Here is a 21,223-nt window from a genome sequence, read left to right on the forward strand (position 1 = left end):
GGACAGAATTTGTTGAGTATCAGAAGGTGACTGTGAGGATGTGGGTTGTAGTGTAAGAACTCCCTGTGGTGGGTATGGTGATTGTGGGCTTCTGAGGGCTGCAGCTTTAGTTGCTTCATCAGCTCAGTTGTTTCCCTTAGAGATAATGGAGCTGTCAGTCTGATGAGACCAGCAGTGAATAATCTCTATAGCTTTGGGGAGGTGGAAGGCCTATAACAGGGCCATAATATAATCTGAGATAGTTATGGATCCTCCTTTTGTAGTAAGCAGCCCCCACCCCCTGTTCTTTCCAGATAGCAGCATGGGACAGGAGGATGTGAAAAGCATATTTGGAGTCTGTGAAAACATTTAGGGTTTGTCCCTGTGCTAATTGGAATACACAGGTGAGGGTTCTTTATCTTTTTCTAGCCACAGTCTTTTATCTGCTAAACAACAACATTGCTAAAATGAAAGCCATAACTGTTGATAATCAACTGTTTATCCAAGATGGCAAGAGTACATTTACCACCAGCAGTGAGAGCTTTGCTCACTGCCTTGGTCTAAGTGCCATCAAGCATCATACTGCTAGCTTGGAGATGTTGTCACTGCCATTGCCAGCCTCTACATAAACCATTCAGTTGTTACCTGTGTTTGCCACTTATGCCCAGTCAAGAAATCTCCCTTAAAGGATCCACGCAAATCTCTGCTTGTCTCTAGTAAAACAGAGTATGCCTGATTAAAATGATGCTACCAAGAAGACTTTCATTTTTCTGTTATTTTGTTTGTCAAATCCTTTCTTAAGCTTTTGTGAAGTGTTAAGTGGAAGTTCTCCCTATCCACCTCAGATATGCCATTTTGTTATGAGCAGTTTTCCCTGCCAATCTGGTCCCAGAGCCATATCAGCCAGAAAATAACACAAGGATATGCTGTATTTGATATAAATGTGTTGCAAGTTACTGGTGTTTCTTATTGGCTACCTCTGTCTTAAATATTAACCAATTTCTATCAATCTAAGTGTTTCCAAGTGGTCTTTTCTTAGTGGAGAGAGGGTCCTGAACTTTTTTATCAAGTCTTTATATCTTGAGTCTCCTTACTACATCTCCTAGAATGCTGCTTGTCACCTAGTCCTGCCAATCTTGCTTTCCTATTGGCCAACAAGACTTTATTTATTAACCAATAAGATACACATATTTACAGAATGACATCTCCAATCATTTTGTTATATTTAAAAAGAAATTTTGTAAACTGTTTAAGGCAAGGGCGCTTTGTTTTCTAATTGTTAGAAATGCTCCACAAAGTTTAAAATGGTTTTCATTTACAAAGAAATGGAGTCAGCATTGACTTAGCATATTGTGATATGATTTGAAGAGATACAAGCAAATATCACTGTTTCATCAAAAGAACTTCTTAGTAAGGCTTGGTTTTCTAGCCCAAGAGCTTTGAGTTGGAAATTGTTGACTTCAGAACTCAGCCAACTGTGGTGGCTCATGCCTGTGATCCCAGCATTTGGGAGGTGGATGCAGACAATTTGGGCTTAATCCCAGCATGGACTGTAGTGTGAGACGTGGTCTTTAAAAGAAAATATCTTTCAATGTATCTGCTTTGGGTATGGGTATTTGTTATTGTATGTTTACCTACCTCCACATGAACATATTGAAGTGGTATGAGGAGAACATAATTAAAAGACTCAGCTGGCTGAACTTTGTCTAGGACTAGATTGGACTAGCCCACATGAGTATGGAAGTTAAGAGTCAATACTAGTATTTCTGGGGTTGGGAGGGTTGGAGTAGTGTAGAGAAGAATGTCTCCCCCTTTCTTCAAAAGCAATGACTTTCAAAATTCTTTACTCAGGTTTATCTATTATATTAAACACATTTTATTAAGATTTTCATTAGAGTTTTAAAATTTCAATATCTCAAAGGGCTACTAGTTATATTAACAAAATTGTTTGGTTCAGGCTGTTCTAAACTTGTGGAAGATACTGTCAGCAATGAATGATTTCTAGAAATATAATGAGGACATATATGGAGGAGGAGAAAAATAGTGGAATAGAATGGACTTTTGGGAGTGTGTTGACCAGATTGGGTTGGAGGATTAAAAAAAAAAAAAAAACAGGATATGAAAGTGAGGCCCTGAGTAAAGAGGAGTGGGATATTAGAAGATGCGTGGTAGGATTCCTGATATATCATTTTCTAGGACTCAGGAAGAGGGCCCACCCACTGTTTCAAAAAATGTTGTATTTATATATGGTATGGATGATCTTAGTTTCCATATATGGTTTAGATTTTGGAAGTCCTGTTTATGTTTTTGTTTTCAAATTTAAGAACATTTTCTTTGTTATATAGTTAGAATAACCTGCTGTATCATGGATAAAATAACCAAATGTATTCAATGTTGTATTGTAAGGAGTAAGGTTTTTCCTCCCACCGCCAATCTTTTCCAGCTGCCACGCCAGCCCCAAATAACACACAGAGACTCTGTATTTGATATTATGCTGTTGGCCAGTTACTTGATTCTTATCGACTAGCTCTGTCTTAAGTATTAACCCATGTCTATGTATTTCCACTTGGTCATACAGAGAGCAGAGGAATGGCGGTTCTGTTCTCTCCAGACTCTCCATCTTGACTCCTCCTTACTACTTCCTCTTTCCTCCTTGTCTCCTAGTCCTACCTATCTTCCTTTCCTATTGCCAAGAGTGCTTTATTCATTAAGCAGTATGAGAAACATATACACATAATGGCATCTCCCATCATCTCCTCTTTTCTGTCTAAATAAAAAGAAGGGTTTTAACCTTAACATAGCAAAATATATCACATAACAGTTATCAAATAGGAATCACTGTTAGCACTATTTAGTCCATTAACATTTAGCAAGATTAAAAGAAACTATTCTATCATTTATCCTATATTTGTGAGTCTAAAGTCCTATATGTAACTTATCTTTAAGCTTAACTAAGGTAAACTATATCCATAAATATCTCTCTTCAACTCCTTCAAAGACCTCAGAAGGATAATATATAAACACTAGAAATGACAGAGACATCTTGCCTATTCAGTCACCTGAAGTTTTTCTGTAATCTTCCATCTTAACCCCTAGGCCATAGTGGGTCTGGCAGACTCTTCAGCAAAGGAGGAAACTGTCTTCTTGTATTGGCGTTTTGTCATTCATTTTCCTCTGTGTCCTGCAGATTGTCTGGCCGACCCTTCCATGAAGCAGGGACTCTGTAGCAAGTCCATCTTGAATCAGCAGTCACTTTTCTATGGGTCCTGCATGTCCAGTTTATATAGCATAAAGTAAAACAGTCCAGACAAGAGCAGTATCTTGTCCAAATGGCTAGTCTTGCCATATTGGAAGTAAACTTCATAACGAGTTTCTTCAATGCCCATCTTCCTTTTTGATGCAGGTGGTGTTGCCAGCCTATATGTCTCACTGTCAAGAAAAACCCTACACCATTTTAAATGCCATATACTGTAGGTCTTTGAAAGGTTTGAAGAATGCCTATTCATCTCAATATATCTCTGTATATCTTGATATCTAATTAACTCTAAGCTTTGACTATCATGGGTAATATCTATAATCTGTACTACATTATATATTACATTTCTAAATGAGCTATATATGCACAATATCTAAACAAGAGGAGAATTATACATATCACAAAATTTACCTTAAATTGTATCAATAAATGAAAATCCATTCCAAAACAAAGTATTCATATCTATACCATAATCCCTTTTTTACCTTTAAAAAGATATTGGTTGTGATCATTAACCATTTACAACCAAGTCCATTTAAATGAAAATAAATATTTATAAACAATATTTGGGAATTTGAGCTTCGTTCTTTCCAAACCACTTCCTGCTGATAAGGGGCACTGTCATGGTGGATTCTAAGAAGATGCAGAAATCTAAGCTGTAGTCTGTAAGGCTGCTATGTCCAGCTGTTTTGAATGTAGGATCACCTGGTAATCTGTTTCAGGGGGGGTCTGGCTTGCTCAAACCATATTAGTCTGGAAGGAATCCATAGCTTTTCATTTTCTGTGGAAACAAAAATAGAAATCCTTTTCCCCAGTAACTTGTCCTTAGACTTAAATTTTGAAGTCAAAGCATTTTTAAAATATATAAACTGAATTCATCCAGCAGCATTTCCTTTAACAGTGGTTGTTATTTTCTCAGCAGTCAAAAGATACAAAGAAAATACAATGCCATACAGTATGCAGATTCTCTCCATTTTTATGTGGCCTTTTAATTACTTTGTTTCTTTTACTTTTTATTTTTTTCATTTTTTGAGACAGGGTTTTTCTGTGTAACTTTATCTGTCCTGGAATTCTCTCTGCATACCAGGTTTATTTTCCAATCACAGAGATCTGCTTGCATCTGTCTCCCGAGTGCTGAGATTAAAGGCATGTGCCACCATACCCAGCTACTTGCTGTATTTTTAAAACCATTTTAATTTCCTTTTCTCTCCCAAGCCTACATATATTTTAGAACACACTGTAAACCTTTAGCTTTTTGTTTTGTTTTGTTTTGTTTTGTTTTTGTTTTTTGTTTTTATGTGGATCTGTCTGTATTGTAAATCTTTATCTTTTTCTGTCCACGAGTCTTTTATCTGGTAAGCAACAGCATTGCTAAAATGAAAGTCATAGCTGTGTTAACCGAGGTCTTATCCAAGATGGCTATTTTACCACCAGTACTGAGAGCTGTGCTCACTACTTGGACTATGCTGCCATTCAGCAGCATGTTGCTGGCTTGGAGACTTGGTCACTTCCATTGACAGCTCTGGTACACACCAATAAATTTTTAGCAGTGCTTTTTTAAAGCCATGCTTTTTTTTGCCCCTTATGCTGAGTCAGGAAACCTCACTTAAAGGAGCCTTGGAAATCTCTGCTTGTCTCATGCAAAACAGAGTCCAACCCAGAAAAATGCTGTTAGTAAGAAGCCTTGCTTGTCTCTGTTCTTTTGTTTCTAAAACCCTTTTTAAAGCATCTGTTAAGTTTCAAATGGAAGATCTTCTTAGCCACATTGCAGCACCATATGTTAGCAGTAAGGTTTTTCCCTGCCGCCGGGACCCACTGCTGTGCAAGCCCCAAATAACATACAGAGACTCTGTATTAGATATAATTCTATTGGTCAGGTACTAGTTTCTTACCAGCTAGTTTTGCCTTAATTATTAACCCATTTCTATTAATCTAAGTATTTCCACGTGGTCTCATCTTACGGGAGAGTGGGTCCGGACCTCTGTTCTCCAGTCTCTCCTTGCTTACTCCTCCCTACAACTTTCTAGAATCCTCCTTGTCTCCTTGTCCCACCTTTCTTTCCTATTAGCCAAAAGTGCTTTATTTTTTAACCAGTGAAAGACAAACAATGTAATGTTAATGAAGGACTAACCTGGAAACCAATATCTGTCCCTAGGAATTTGCTAACTTCCTCTCACAAGGCCCTGAGATAACAAGAATTCACACTGCCCCTCCTTTGCTGTGAGTCAGCAGGTGGTGAATAGGGTCCTTAGGAAACAAAGAGATAGCTGCAACTCCGATTTGCCCAGACAAAATTAATTAGCACACCCTGAGGCCCTAAGGTCTGTTGACCTTAATAGCAGACAATCCAGCCTCCAAGGGTCACTTGCTCAATGGACATAGGGTCCCCCCCCTCCCTAAGCTTGTGGGTTTGCCTTTAAAAACACCTGGGCCCAAGGGAGGGGGGAGATTCTCCATAGCATGCCTGCTATAGGAGCCCATTTGCTCAAACATTTCCTGTTTATTAAAGCCTCTTACATGTTGCAGCAACTGGACTGGACTTTGAGTTCTTGGGGTACCAACTGAAACTGGAAGACTCCTCATTCTGAGAGTCTTACACCAGTATGAGGAACATATTTAAAGAATGACATCCCCCATCAAGTGTCTTATAATGGAAATGATTGAGGGGTGGGCACAATAGGTACTTTTTTAGAATGATGTAAAAATGGGACCTTCATCTGTCTTTTGTTAAGTCTTTTGGTAAGTTAAGCAACAAGGTTACCAGAAATAGTTTTAATTTCCTTTTGTTTTTTTTTTTTCCCTTGAGGAAGGAGGTTAAAAAATTAGTAAATGTTTTAAAATACAAGAAAAGCAGGCCATCATTGAGGTGGTGCAGGAAAGAAAGGCTGAAAAAGAGAAGAAGAATGGTACTCTGCATAGGCAGTTAGAAACTGCTGAGAAATTAGTGGGAAACTTAAAAGAACAGCTTACAGAAATGGACCAAGAGACCCAAAGCTTAAAACTGGAGCTAACCAGTTATAAAGAAAAAGAGAAAGCATAAGTTTTATGAATTAAGGACTTCAAGGAGACAGGTGAAGACCTTCAGAAGAGATGTTACCAAGTTAATGTAACTGACAAGGGCATAGAGAAGAGCACACCCAGAGAGAAACAGAAATGAAATAAGATCACCTCAAGTGGAGTGTATGGAAGAGAAATCATGCACATGAAAGAAGAATTAATGCAACAACAGAAATCTCAGATAGTCTTAAATCCCGCCATAAAAGTGACAGAGTCTATTTTAATATCATATGCACATACTACGGTCGGTAGGTGCAATATGTATGTATAAAGAGTATAAAAAGGATCGTGAGTTATGGAATGTGATATTAAATGGACAGAATATAAAATTGGGAGATACCCTTTCTCAAAAGGAGAACCTCAGCAAAGAACTCTGTGTAGTTCAGAGAGAAAAACCTGCACTTCAGTGTCAGTTTAATGATCTTTAAGAAGAAGTCAACATTTTAAGAGAACAGATTGATAGAGATCGAGAAAAATAGAAAAGCAGGAAAGGAAATTAAATAATTCACGTAAATGCCACCAGACAGTGGAAGAATTGAAAGCCGAGGTTGCTGCTATGTATGGAAACCAGAAGGATCTTGAGTTTAACATGAATCAGGAATTAGAAATTGTGAAATGAAACTGGAAATGGGATAGTAAACAGGATGTCAAATTCCCAAAAAATCAGACTGGAGCAGTTGCGAAGCCAAGTCCTCTCCAGTCATGAAGCAGAACTTTTCAAGTTAAAAGAATATCTAGAACTTGAATTTCAAATAAATATTGAAAAACTTAAAGATAATCTGAACATTCACGACAAGCATCAGATAGATGATTTAGAAATTGAAATCAGTAAGAAGATGGAAAAGATGTAGTGTGAAAACAACAATTTGATAAGTAAACAGATTCAACTAACATTAGAAATTTCTGAGGTAAGAGATTTACAGCTGTCACACATTGATTTGAAATCCGAACAAATGACTCTTCAGATTAATGAGCTTAAAAAAGAAATTGATATCCTCAAACTGGTAAAAAAGTAGAAGCATACACTTAAACAAGAAATTCAGGAGTTACAAATTAAAACTGAGCCACAATAACTGCTGCAATCGTTGGTGATTTTGATCTTGGACATTCTGATCTGTGTAAAATGGAATCTCAGAGGGATTTTGATTTTGCAATTCCCTGATGACTAAGGATGTTGAGCAGTTCCTTTTTTTTTTTTTTTTTTTTTTTTTTTTTTCTTTTTGGCATGTGAGATTGTTTTGTTGAGAAATCTCTGATTAGATCTCTACCCTATTTTTTAATAGGATTATTTGGTAGTTCAATTTTTAGTTTCTTAAGATTTTTGTATAGTTTGGAGATCAGCCCTTTGTCAGATGAGAGGTTGGTGAAGATTTTTCCCATTCTGTAGGGAGCTGTTTTGTCTTATTGTGTTCTTGTTTTACAGAAGCTTCTCAGTTTCAGAAGGTCCTGCTTGTTTGTGATACTCGTGGTCTATATAGGAAGTGATTTCCTGTGCCTATGCATTCAAATGAATGTTTCTCTTCTATGAGGTTCAGTATGGATGGATTGATATCAAGGTCATTGATCCATTTGGACTTGAGTTTTGTGCATGGCAATGGATATTGATCTATTTGAATTCTTCCACATGTTCATTGCTAGGTATACCAGCACTATCTGTTGCATATGTTTTTCCTTCTTCCATTTTATATTTTTAGCTTCTTTGTCAAATTTATGTGTTCATAGGAATGTGGGTGGATATCGGGTTCTTGGATTGGATTCCATTGGTCCAACTGTCAATTTTTATACCAATGCCAAGCTGTTTTCATCCCTATAGCTCTATAGTAGAGCTGGAAGTCAGGGATTGTGATGCCCACAGAAGATCCTTTATTGTACAGGATTGCTTTGGCTATCCTGGGTTTTTGTTTTTCCCATATGAAGTTGGGTATTATCCAATCAAGTTCTGTGAAGAATTTTGCAGGGATTCGATGAAGATTGCTTTGAATCTGTAGGTTATTTTTGGTAGTATTTCCATTTTCATTGTGTTGACCCTGCCTATTCAAGTGCATGGGAGGTCTTTCCATTTTCTGATATCTTCTGTAATTTCTTCCTTTAAAGACTTGAAGTTCTAGTCATACCTATCTTTTGCTTGTTTGGTTAGAGTTATCCCAAGATATTTTATGTTATTTGTGGCTATTGTGAAGGGTAATTTTTCTCTGATTTCCTTCTCAGTCTCTTTTTCATCTGTACATAGAAGGGCTACTGAATTTTTTTAGTTACTCTTATTTTCTAATACATTACTGAAGGTGTTTACCAGTTGTAGGAGCTCTCTCTAAGAATTTTTGGCATCACTTATGTATATTATCATGTCATTGGCAATTAGTGAGTGATTCACTTTTCTACTTTTCCAATTTGTGTGCCTTTGATCTTTTTTTTTTTTTTTTTTTTTTTTTTTTTTGTCTTCTTGGTGTATTTAGAAGTTTGAGTACCATGTTGAATACACATGTAAAGAATGCACTACCTAGTCTTGCTCCTGATTTCAGTGGGATTGCTTTGAGTTTCCCTCCATTTAGTTTGATGTTTTCTGTTGTGTTACTAGATATTTCCTTTCATGCATATAGGTATTTCCCATTAGGAACGGGTACTTTTAAAGTTTCCAATAGAATTGCTCTGCTGAAAAATGTCAGATTTGAAGGATCACATACAAAGGAAGCTAAGTTTTCACTTCAAGTCTTTTTTGGTTATTTAATCTGATAACATTTTTTACTTGTATTTGTATGCCATGAATTGTTTGTCTTGATGTGTTCTTCAGATAGACTGTCCAGTGTTTTCTAGTGACAGTTTATTGTTCTTGGGAGGTAATAAAGTGTCTTATTGAGTAATCATCACGTTTTCTGAAAACAGGAGAAGAGAAAGGAGTACATGTTTAAATGTTTTGTTTTAATTAATAGATTTGTTTATTTATTCATTAGGCACTAGGACTGAAACCCAAGGCCTGGAAATACTAGCCAAGATACCCTACCACTGAACTATGTCTCTGTGCCAAAAAAGTGAAGACTTGCCACAGACTGACCCAGTTAGGGGTCACCACCTTGGGAGACTGAGGGCTCCAGTTCTCAGTTCATTAAAGATTCGGCAAATGACAGACAGACAGAACACACAGAGATGAAATTTGAATCTATTGAAAGTTTAATTCAGATATATACACATGATTTAGGAACTAAGATTTGACCCCATGCCAGGTTATACAAAGTTACATCTGATAAGTGGTTACATGTTGACAACTTATCTTGAAATAAAAGAAGAGAGCAGGAAGTATTCTCTGAGAAACATGTGTCCTCCAGACAGTGGTTAATACCCTCGGACCTGAGGCCAATTTATTCTTAGAATCCTGCTGAGAGGACTCCCTTGCAAAAATTCAAAAGTTTACAAAGCTTAATATATTTATGGCCAGTCAGGCCAATTTGGCTTTTTCTTTTTTAAGTTTTGTATTTAAATTTGAAATAAGCTTATTTTGTATGTCAATCCCATTTCCCGCACCCTCCTTTCCTCTCATGTAATGTCCCTTCTATTCATCTTTGGTTGAGGTGAGCATATAGTTTTTGCCAATGCCTTGTTAAACTATTTGAGTCCCTTTTGGTCTATAATGAAGGAGGAGGCCTTCCCTAGCTAATATCACTATAAAGACCATCTACATTTAGCAGTCTTTTTCCCGGATCATTGTATACTCCTGTATATGGCATAGGAGGGGTTGTAGTCCTGAATATTTGTGGAGTTTCCCTGTTTACTGAAGATGCCCACTATTGTCCTCTAAGTAACAAATGCTTTCTACCATAAGCCATAGTAGTAGGAATTACGAGGCTGCTCTTCCAAGTTCCTGGTGATCTCCCTGGGTCTTTTCCTACTAGTTTCTGAAATTTTATCCTTTCACTATCTGCTATCCACCAAGACTTGGCCAGGACCCGTTGTACTAACTATAGCTATAATCAAGAAAGAAAAGGTTAAGAACCCAAATCCACAGAATTTGAAAAGCACAATGGAACATCTGGCAGAGGCAGGCTGCCAGGGTCCTCTGGAAGACCAGGTTCCTTGGAACATATGCCTCTGGCCTGGGAACGTGGTTTTCACCATGTCACACAGACTTTACCGGAGTTGGTATGGATAAGACCCATTTATGGAAGTTTTATTTGAGGTTTGCAATGATGTATTTAATGGATAAGTATATGGATGTATTTGTTGTGTTGGTGTGTAGATCACTCAGAAACTAGTAGGGAAAAGACCCAGGGACTACTTTTGTGGCTCTGCTGAAGAGTTAATATGTTCGATCACTAACCCACAGTGTGCGTTAGTACAAGAAATAGTAGCAATAAACAGTTGGCTTTAAAATCTTTTAAATCATTGATGGTTATTTCCAGTTATGTGAGATACAAAGGTAAAAATAACTTGGATGTCTAATAAAGTCATGGAACATGAAATGGTATTTTAAATGATAGTAGGGTTATGAGTTGCTCTGCAGAACACTGTACTGGATATTTTTAGCTGTGTTTATGGATAGGACACAGAAATCATGCTTGACTATTATAGAAAGGACACTAGTATAATCTCTCCCTTGACAGAGTATCATTTTCAGAGATGTGTGGCAGACCTCTCTAGGTGTCAGTTTTGAAGTTCTCCCCATGTGCTCTTTGTTTCAGGATAGTTGATATAGTCAAGAGATATTTTCAAGGTAGAAAGTAGGAGCCATGCTAGCCGGTAAACACTCATATTTCATTATATATTTCAACATTCAAAGGAAATAGAAAGAAAGTCATCATTTTGTGTAATTAAGATTATCAAACTCTCCCTGATGAGAGTATTATACCATGTCAAAGAGAAACATTATTTTTTCTGCAGATAGATTTCATATGTGGGGGAAGAGGAAATTAAGCTTCCATTCAGACTCTGTTGACCCCTGCCTTTAGATTAATAATGTTTCAATAGTATTTAGAAGAAATAAAAATTTAATTAAAAATTCAAATTTTTAACAGACTGTGCATGCATTTTTTGATGAACATTGTTGTCCTTTAAAATACAGAAATAAAATAGATGAGAAAGAGAATTCTGGTGTGCACAAAATAATTCTGAGGCTGACATTCCAAGAATACAGATATCAAGTTGAAGGTAAACAGCTTACCACCCCAATAAACAGTATTCACTTTGCATAAACTTTGCTTTAATCACTACTTAATTTTAGATAAATTTTCTATCTTAGTATCTTATCCTCAGGCATTGAAATTGATATTTAGTGTATACTTTTAGTGTATTCTTTATAGTTTAACAATGATATTATGCAGATAATAGAACTATTCTAACTTTCCTTGTTTCTTTCTGCTGTTTCTCTATTCCCAACTATTTCTACATTTTACTTCTTTCTGTTGATGGTTCTGTAGATCCTTTTAAACTCTTCAAAAATTACAGAGTTTTCTAAGTTTAAATTAAATTTAAAGGGGAATTGCATGTTTTAAAATTGAACAGCAAAGGCATTGAGGAGTGAGCTACATTAAGAAATGTCCTTTGGCAGGTATGGTGGGGCATGCTCAGTGGCAGAGGCAGATAGATCTAGTGAGTCCTCGGCCATTGTGTCTGCACAGCAATACCAGGCCACTCATGGTTAAACAAAGAAACAGAAAACTTACTTCATTTGCGGTTAGGATTTTTGTTCTTAAAATTTGCATCGTGAATTACTTAGTGTTCCTCCAAAGATGTATGCTCCCTGTATATTTGTATAGGTATTGAGCAACCCACCAATAAGTAGCTACATAAATTATCTTTGGATGAAGATTTCAAGTTAATGTTATAACACTTATTTCACAGTAAAAATTTTAAATTTTTAAATTACTAGATATATATATAGGTTTTGATACTACCCTATGGTTTTCTAAGGTTGTCATTAGGTAAATCATAGTTTTTACAATGACAAACTTATTCCATGAAGTTAAATGATTGTAATATTTTTGTCATCCAGAGATTCAAGACACGATTCAAAACCTTCTAAGTAACATATGAACACAACTAGTTTCTGACATTACAGATAGGGTTAAGTAAGGGATGTGGGGTAGTAAGTACATTATTTGCATTTTCTCTATTATCTGATGTTTTGTCAGTCATGACTTTCTAAAGTATGTGAACATAGAAAAGGCTAGTAGAAACATAACAGTAGCCATTTTTATGTTTCTCTTTGAGCATTTATATTAGTAACTGAATAATTTTCCAGAAACTGAACAATATGTGACTCTCTGAAATGGTTTAATAAGTCATGATGAAGTGTACATGAACATGAAATATTGAGCAAATGATAAAATTGTATTTAACTGTATAGATGCCTTCCTTATTTTATTTACTGGAGTATGAACAAAGGCACTCTGTAGGACAGTAATCTATCACTGAGCTATACCTTCGGCCTGTTACATTTAATATTCTTAAGGAATATTTTAAAAAGATACTTCATTGTCAGCACATAACTTATTATCACATAGTATCACCTGTGTCAGTTTTCTTCAAATATAGTTATTTTATAAAGTGTTCTTAAAAATCAAGTAAGATGATATCTACAATGTACTATTACTCGGTAGCCATGTCACAGAAATAAAGCACATATTGTTGAATGTCCAATTATCTACTCTAAATTTCAACTTGTAGAAAAATATGGCAACAGGAACCTTCATTTATTTGAGATAGTTTCTGTCATTCTATTCTTTTAAAATGCTCAGGTAAATTTCAAAATTTGTAGTTGTATATAGGAGTAGGACCCAGCAAAGCAAGAGCACACAGGGAAAGTCAGCCTTGGAAGGACTTGAAAGGGTTCATGGCCAAAGTCTCAGGGGAAACAGATGACTATGCCCTCTTACAGTAGAGTCACCTGACACACTTTAGTTCTTCCAGTACAAGTGCAATAACATGTTCACATTGTGTACCAAGAGCATTCACTTACGCCTAGAATTCCAAAGTTTTCTGTCAAGTAGCAAATAGGCAACTCAACAAGTGTTCACACAGACTAGACCAGTGTTTTCTGTGTTGCAATGGTGACACCAGTTAACAGTAGGGGATGTCTCTATTAGCACAGAGAGCTCTTTGTTGGGTTTCTGAATTATTGCTAAGAGAAAAGCTTCTAAGTACCCCTTCAAAGGACAGACATCTCAACACTGTTCTCTAAACTGTCTTCTGCACATTGATTAATGAGACCTTTAAAAACAGCCTTTGATTTGTGCATGCTTTATTTTTGATTGTTTACTTCTTTGGCTTTTGGCATAGCCCAACATACTGTTCCAAAATAAATCAAAGACTCAGGCTTATTCTTACTTCTGAGGGCCTGACCTTATCTAGGGTTTTTTCTAATCCTTCTACCTTTTCTCTCTGTGCTTTTATCTTTCTTACTTCTGCATATGTCACTTTCCTTTTTCCTCTGTGTCTGGTTGCTGGGCGGCTGGGGTATGGATGGCTAGGCCATTGGGTCAGTGGGCCCTGATGTCCTCTTCTCCTTGTCCTCTTGAGTCTCCACTTCCTCTGTTCTCCTTCTCTATATGATCTGCCTGCCATGACCTTCTTTCCTTACTCCTGCTTCCCTTTTGACCATTCGGCTCTTTATTAGGACCACCAGGTGTTTTAGACAGGCACAGTAACACTGCTTCTCAGAGTTAAACAAATGCAGCACAAACAAAATTAAAACACCTTGAAGTAATATTCTACCACAGTCGTGACTGTAGACCATGCCAAGTCCTGGACTATCAGTTCAGGACAGCAATACATCAGCATTTTTCTTCCATGTTTCAATTGTTTCTGTGAAACATTTTTTTCCGGTAAAGTGAGAGTTCCTATGGAAAATAAGAGCATTGCTAATACAATTTCATTCTCATGAGTACCAGAGTGAGTCACTTGTAAATTTGATTCAGGGCAGCACAATTGTAGGGGATTAAGAAACAAACTTGATGCAAAGTTATTTCTTTTAATATAGATTTCAAATTTACAGATTGTATATGTATGTCATTGTTTTTCTGTTTAAAATGGGTTCACAGACAGCAAACACATGATGTGAAATTTCAGCTTGCAGAAGAAAATGTGGTAGGAGAGAAAGCAGAGTTATTGTCGGTTGGCTCTCAGACTGCTTTACAGAACACTAGTAAATTTTAAGTGTGGAACACATTAGAGTACTTGTATATCAAATGTTTACAAATGTGTTTTGCTTAATTTTATAATTTTGCCAATTTTATAAATTTGCAGGTTCATTGTCATCTTTTGTTCAATGTTCTCCTCGTTAAAGTGAAAATCCTGACTCCTCATCTTTTGTCCTTAACATTTCTCATATTTTAGGTTCTAAATTGTTTGAAGTTAATGATGTAAATTTGTTATATTTAGTGATTCTATAACCACAATGATAGAAAATGTGGTCTTGAGTCACTCTGGATTTCTTACTAATGAGAATAAAATGTCATAATAAATGCATGTATGTAAAGAATAACAAGTATTTTCTGTATACACACGTAGGACTGCTTTGTAACAAAGAAAGTTGGAGTAAAGTGTGCCTTTGATTCTGTTCCTGTGACACAGACATCAGTCAAGAGATCGAGGTGTCTCCTCTGCCAGAGAGTGAAGAAAGTAAAGAACATGAAAATCCAGCTCAGGGCTTTTAGAGCCCCAGAAACTCCTTACAGCAGTCGTTGAAAAATCCAGAACTGCATTATGGAATAGAGAGCCCCTGTCTTCAGGGAAGCATTCTGACAATCTCCGAACTGTCAGCACAACCAAGGTATCCATCTGTGCCCTGTCTGCCATGTATCAGAATATCCAGAGTGATTATTTTAACGGTAAAATATACCTTCATCAGAGGCATAAAAGGAAACAGGAGATCATTCTGTGACTTTTAGATATGTGAAATGATGTGATTCAAAGGAATTTTGCTTATATTTTCAGAAGGATGCTATTCTGCAGGACTAAATCAGACAGTGGTGCATGTTTGTTGTGTAAGTTTTGCCTAGTCTTCACTACTTTGATATGGCCAGTACATTAGAAGTGTAAGGTAGATCATTGCACTGGATTTCTTTTACTTTGTGATAGAATGCTGACATTCACCAATGTCTAAAGTAAACCTGTATCTTTTCAAAGTGTGGCTTTCTTGGCTCTCTCCACCTACCTTGATTCCTCTTTTCCTCATACCTGTCTTCTAATCTAAACATTTTCCTTTTCTCTGGGTCTTCAAAGGTCATGGGAAACACACCACTCCTCATAACCCATTAGTACCTGCTTTTTCATATGGACTAATTAATCATTCCTTCCTTCGAGTCTGTTCTTTACACAATAATCATCAGCAGGAGAGCATTTTGTGCCCTTAAACTTCAGCAGACCACCTTACTGCAGTGTTGTTTTGTTCTGCACAATAGGACCCTGTGACTGTCTTGACTATTCTCACATACTAAGCCTCACTGTTCTCAGAATAAGCATCCTCCTTGTAGTCCTTAAATATATCAGTTTGAATCTGCTTAAGAGTTTGCCTGATACTTTCTTCCAACTGGCAAAGGTCAGCACTTCCTGACATGCCCAACACCCTCACCCTTTTGAATCCTCATTCACAAACATTGTCATGAGGGTTTTTGGTCACCTCAATGAATTAGAATTGACTCTGATGGAGAAACATAAACATGTAGGAGGATGGGGGAGTCTTCAATTATTAGGAACTTGATTTATTTTAAGGATTTGTAATTCCTTACCTTGATGAATGTTTTATAATTTACTTTGGAAGTGTGCTTGAGCTTGTAACTGGTCTTATGAAAAATGGCAGATTTATTCTGACCTGGACTACTCTGCTGCTCTAGGACTTGTGTAGTCACAAGCATTTGTCAATGAAACCTAGCACTGAGTCATTGACAGCAGTCTTATTCTTTCATTCAAGATCTACATGTATGCTTTGGAACTGTTCAATTATTGTCACAATCCCATAAAGCCCCAAATTCTTTGAGAGCAGTGATTCTCAGATAGTCCTAAACATCAAAAACTTGGGAGACTTTTCATAGTTTAGTTTATACTTTTAAAATGTGTGTAATAAGAAATAATTTGATTATATCTTTGGAGTCACATGCGATTTTGTGTATTTACCGAGATAACTAATCCACCCAGCCCATGGACTGACATGTAGAAACCACTAAAATTTCACCATTGAGCAGTCGGTGAATTTTAAAAGTCTTTTATTAGTGACTGATTGGTGATTAACTTCAATTGGAGATACTTTTTCCAATGTATGAGGAGTGGTGGCTGTGGTGGGGTGATGTCAGGAGAATGGAAAAAAAGCTAGGTTGTTTGTTCTGCTTTTGGGGTAGTACCAGCATTCTGGCCTCTCTCCTTTTTGTAATTAAGAGTTTACTATCCTCTGTACTATTAGAATTACAATAGTTGTTAAAAACAGAATCTTCATTTAGGAAATATTTAGTGACATAATGCCAGAACCTTCTCAAACAAATATATGAGATTGAAAAATCCATGAGTTTTGGAGCCATCTGACTTCTGCAATAACTTTTGCCTTTGTCTGTAATCATGAATAGATACAACACTTCTAAAATCAACAGAGACAATAATAGTCTCCCTCAGGTTTTTGAGAGTTAAATAAAGCAGAAATTGTGAAGAGTATTGAGTAGATGCTGTGGAAGGATGATTAGATTTACAATAATATTTAGAATTTTCTGCACAGCAAAAGAAACTCTCAGCAGAGCAAGCATATAGCCACCAGCATAGAAGAAAATCTTTGCCTTTGGGAGCTATTATCCAATATTGAGGAAAAAATGCCAAAATTTATCACACAAACTTCCAATTAACAAATGGAGTAGTGAAATTAACAAATAGTTTTCCAAAGAAGAAACAGGAATGGCCAATTATAAGTGATTGTAAAGAGAACTCCACATCCTTATCCTTTAGGGAAATGGACATTAATGAGATTCCTCCTCACACCAGTCATAATGGCTGCAATCAGGAAATCAAATGACAGCAAATGCCCACAAGGAGGTGGGAAATGAGGAACCCTTTTTCACTGACAGTAGGAGTGCAAACTAGTACAAACAGTATGAAACTCAATAGAGAGATCTCTTAGAAATTAAAAATAGAGCTAATGTATGCCCCAGTTATACCAATCCTGGGCATACACCCAAAGGACCCCATGTCCTACATCACGTAACGTTTATTGTTTCCCTAACCACAGTAACAAACAGTGCAACACATTAAAAAAAAAAAAAAAAAAAAAAAAAAAACTAGACTCTGAGTGTAAAATTGGTTGCTGTAGAAGATGACTGGCAGGGGGACAAACGAAAGCATTGTGACTTGAGGGCAGAAAGGAAACAAGGAGGGGAAATGGCTTAATGCAAGATGAGGTCACAGTAAATCCAAGGAGGAGAATATGCTAAAATATTTTTGCTAGGAAGTGCCATAATGGTACTGAATACTGTACATATACTGTGTTTAAAATTATTTTTTAATGAATGAGATTTGTATGAGGTGACTTTTCTCAGACATTTCAATGTAATTATGAAGCAAGCATCATTCACAAGTAACTATTAGAAGGTAATAATGGATGCATCTATAAACTAGTGACATCAGAAATGTTCTGGTTTAAGCCCATATCTGTATACCACTTTATTGTGCATTGATGTAATGTTGCATAGTATAACACTAGGAAAATAGAATAAAGGATAATTACAAATACATGTGGTAGACATGTAATTGGGCGTACAGATAACATACTATGATCCCATGTTTTTTTAGTAGAAATTATGAAACATAACTTCATTTCTATAAAGAATGAAATCAGATAGAAAGGGACATGTGGAAATATCAGGTCTAATGCGTACAAGTAAATTCAGTGTTAACCAAACTGGTCTTTTTCAGTTTGGCATAAATCCCAATAAAGCTTACAAAATGAAGACATTGCCGATGAAGTGCCCAGGAATTTGGGCATTGTACTTAGCAGCAATAAATCTTTTTATCATAGAGAAATAACAATGCAAGCATTAAAGATATCTTTGTTATATTTGATATTGTAGCATTGTTTGTATTACTGATTATTTGAAAATGGATAGATGCCATCAGAAGCTATGTGGTAAAACTAGGCAATGAGATCATTTGTATATGGTCAGTTTTAGACAGGACAAAATGTGAGAGAGAAAAATAGAACAGAACAGAATAAATAAGAATTTGGAAAAGACAAATGGAGACTGGAACAAAGAAGGCAGTATGGATACATATGAATGGGGAATGGTCAATATTATTTCCTAAAGTTGAAAATTATTGTTTTCTTCTCCTGTGTTCCTAAATATTCATGTTGCTTTATTTTTAGTATGCATGCAAAACATTTTAGAAAAACATAAATTAATGAATGCTTGTAGAAGAATGTAATAGAGACATATGCTAAAGACTGCACAAAGAATAGTTTAAAAACAGGAAGTCCAAAAATTACTGTATAACAGGGAACCTTATCTTCCTGCCCCTGCACCTCATTCCAAATGATGGTGATCATTCTGACTGTTGTTGTTGCTGTTGTTTTGAGTGCAAGTATGTGTGTGTGTCTGTGTGTGTGTGGTTGTGTGTGTGTGTGTGTTCTATGTGTTTTAATAAAATTAAATAAAATTAAAAAATAAAATCTTTTCACTAGATAACCTTCCTTTAATAAGTTTATAAAACTAATGCTGCTATTCATATCTTAAGATACATTATAAAATGGTGTAGGTTTATCTGATCATCTACAAACATACTCTACTACATTACTTTTAAATATAAAAGATATACAAAATATGACTTATATTACAATATCAGTAAGCTTTGCTGTATGGTTTATTAGTTTCCTCCTGCCCCACTATATGTATATATGCTATAAACTTTGTAAAATGAGTCAAAACTCTTACTAACATCAACCTCTGTCTTTTGTTTATAGTTAGTGTTGATCCAAATGTAATAAAAGAATGTGATTCAGAGGGAACAGTTTTCTGTGGAAATTTTGTACATGAGCACATCACCAGCATCACAGAGTTTTACATTTGTTTTGTTTCTTAAAAGTTTTAATTCCCTGATATTTTAACTGTCATTTCTATGAATGTGTCTTGGTATCTATTTAGTAAGGAGAAAAGTTTTAACATATTTAAAGACTTGCATTTATTTCTTAGCACAAGAAAGTTACCATGATGGAAATTTTTTTATATGCAACTATGTTACCAATTGAAATTTTGTCCTGATTTATTTCATTTTGAATAACTTATAGTTACATTATCTCCCATGTTCCTTTTTCATTCTCAGATCTCCTGCATGTGCTCCTCTTACTTCTAAATTCATGGACACTTTTTCTTAATTTGTATTACAGGCACACACGTAAACATAGAGAGACAAACACACGTAAATAAAAATACAAAGAAAAATACACACAGTGACACACACACAGCAACACACACAAACTCAGAGAAACACACACACACACACACACACACACACACACACACACACACACCACTTAGGTATCCTTAGGAAATCAGTTTCATTACCCTGATCTTCCTATTGTGAAGAAACAGAACAGGCCTTCTTTGGAACAGTGTTCAGTAATCCCCATGATCCCAGGTCCTGTAGCTGTTGGATAGTTCCTCATGTAACAGGGATCATACCTTGCATAAATCTCTTGGAACAGTGTATGCCACACTGGAAGTCCATTCTTCAAGTGTCTAGCAGAAGAAATGTGATCTTCATCTGCATTCAGAGAATACCAGATCATTGATCTGTCTAATTTGCACATCAAGGAGAGATATAGCTATATCCTGTATTTATGTGAATCCTTTGTTTGGATGTATTTTCCATATTTGGCTGTGTGATTGTTGTTCTAATGGTGAGATGGAGGCAGCCTCCAGGCCTAGCAGGACTATGTCTTGCAAGGAAAACAGATGGCAGGCCAAGAGTATGAAATGAGTTGCTACTAGAAAGAGAAGACCTTCCTTCATACTGCCAGTGCCTCTCAAGTACCATCTCTGAAGAAAGGACCAGGGCTCTAGCCAGCACTCAGAGGTCAAGGAGCAATGACAGTTCCAAAGAAGCTAGACCAAACCTGTGTGGGACCCAGAGCCCATTTTCAGGGCCACCCCACCCATGTGGAGGAGTTCTAGAAGTTCAGTCATAGTGAGAGATGGAAAAAGACCCCCTGGTTGAAATCTAAAACTCAAAGGAAATGTGAAGTGGTTGAGGCTGGGGAGAAAAGGTGAGTGTTGGTCTGTGCTGTCAATTGCTGGGGAGCTCTAGAAGGAGATGGAGAAGACAAAAAGATGCTGTAGACTGACATCCTGGGAGCTGTGACCACTGCAAACAATGAAAAGCACCTCTGCTTGAATGTCCTTATTAAAAACTTTCAGAACTGAGAAATACCTGGCTTTACAAGCATATCTGGATGATGTGGCTGTCCTGGATTGAGGGACAAAGATCACATATGAAATATCAGCATCATGAAAACACTGTTCACTGTGGCTGAGAACCTGAGTGGCAAAGCCCTGAGTACTTTTTTCTAAATAAAATGTTATGTATATCAGGTGGTACATCTGATAACATTACACAGAATATCACCTCTACATGTAATTTCATCAATTAATTTATATAGTTTCATTAAAAATAAGAGCCACATAATGAGAACTTGGAATGTTTGATAAAAAAAATCTTAAATGTCTATCAGACACAGCTTGACATCTGGTAAAACTACTTCTTATTTTCCTTACAGTTCATACCTCAACATAATAAAAGCAACATATAGTAAACCAACAGTTAACATCAAACTGAATGGAGAGAAGCTTAAGACAATTCCTCTAAAATCACGAACAAAACAAGGCTGCCCATTCTCTCCATATCTCTTAAACATTGTACTTGAAGTTCTAGCTAAAGCAATAAGACAACAACAGGGGATGAAGGGGCTACAATTGG

This window comes from Phodopus roborovskii, unplaced genomic scaffold (genome assembly GCF_943737965.1).
Source record: "Phodopus roborovskii unplaced genomic scaffold, PHOROB, whole genome shotgun sequence".
Classification (NCBI taxonomy): domain Eukaryota; kingdom Metazoa; phylum Chordata; class Mammalia; order Rodentia; family Cricetidae; genus Phodopus; species Phodopus roborovskii.